A 762-nucleotide genomic window follows, 5' to 3' on the forward strand; every position below is an offset into this window, starting at 1 on the left:
TCTGATTATCTCCACGCAGTGTCCAGTAAGCGGTTATTCATGTGCTTTTTTAGGACATATTATGTGCAGTTTTCTAAAGAGGTATTAAAATATTAAGAAGGTAGATTAGCTATAGGGACAAAATATCCCGCGGGACACCAAATTTGTGGTCAAACAGTATTTGTAATAATAGTGACGCTAAACGGGACTATCTTATGGTAACGATATTGGAAACAGCAAAAATCATTTATGTTAATATGTTTGATTAACATAGCAGCTTAATTAATTAAAATTTACCGTAAACCTCTGAGAAATAAAACACACAAAATGAAACTTCTACAGGTATGTCGGATTTATAAGAAATCTGCTGAGTAAGCAGTATGTGGCGTAACGTCGATGTGCGCATGCGTATTACCATAAAATATGCTGGATATACGGGTGTGACAGATAGGCAGAACACCTGTCCTGATCTTGACGGACACAAGAAAACTCATGTCTACTAGCTTAATAGTAAACAGAAAAACAAAATCGCTGCGTCCCTGGGTGGGCTCGAACCACCAACCTTTCGGTTAACAGCCGAACGCGCTAACCGATTGCGCCACAGAGACAACTGCACAGGTCACAATGTTAGCCATAATTGAACACTGGAAACCAGACGAGGTGTTCACAAATATGTTTTTATGTTTCTGCACGGCTGCACAGTGGCGCAGTTGGTAGAGCTGTTGCCTTGCAGCACGACGGTTCTGGGTTCGATACCCGGCCCCGGTCTTTCTGCATGGAGTT

At 41.6% G+C, this 762-nt stretch overlaps 1 non-coding gene across 1 annotated transcript; it reads right to left on the reverse strand.

Moving 5' to 3' along the window:
• Positions 1 to 513: 513 nt before the first annotated feature.
• On the reverse strand, positions 514 to 587 carry trnan-guu (transfer RNA asparagine (anticodon GUU)). Its single transcript has one exon. It is a non-coding gene; the product is annotated as a tRNA-Asn (tRNA).
• Positions 588 to 762: the final 175 nt, after the last annotated feature.

Source organism: Poecilia latipinna, unplaced genomic scaffold (assembly GCF_001443285.1).
Source record: "Poecilia latipinna isolate Pla-1442-1.1 unplaced genomic scaffold, P_latipinna-1.0 Scaffold2035, whole genome shotgun sequence".
NCBI classification, from domain to species: domain Eukaryota; kingdom Metazoa; phylum Chordata; class Actinopteri; order Cyprinodontiformes; family Poeciliidae; genus Poecilia; species Poecilia latipinna.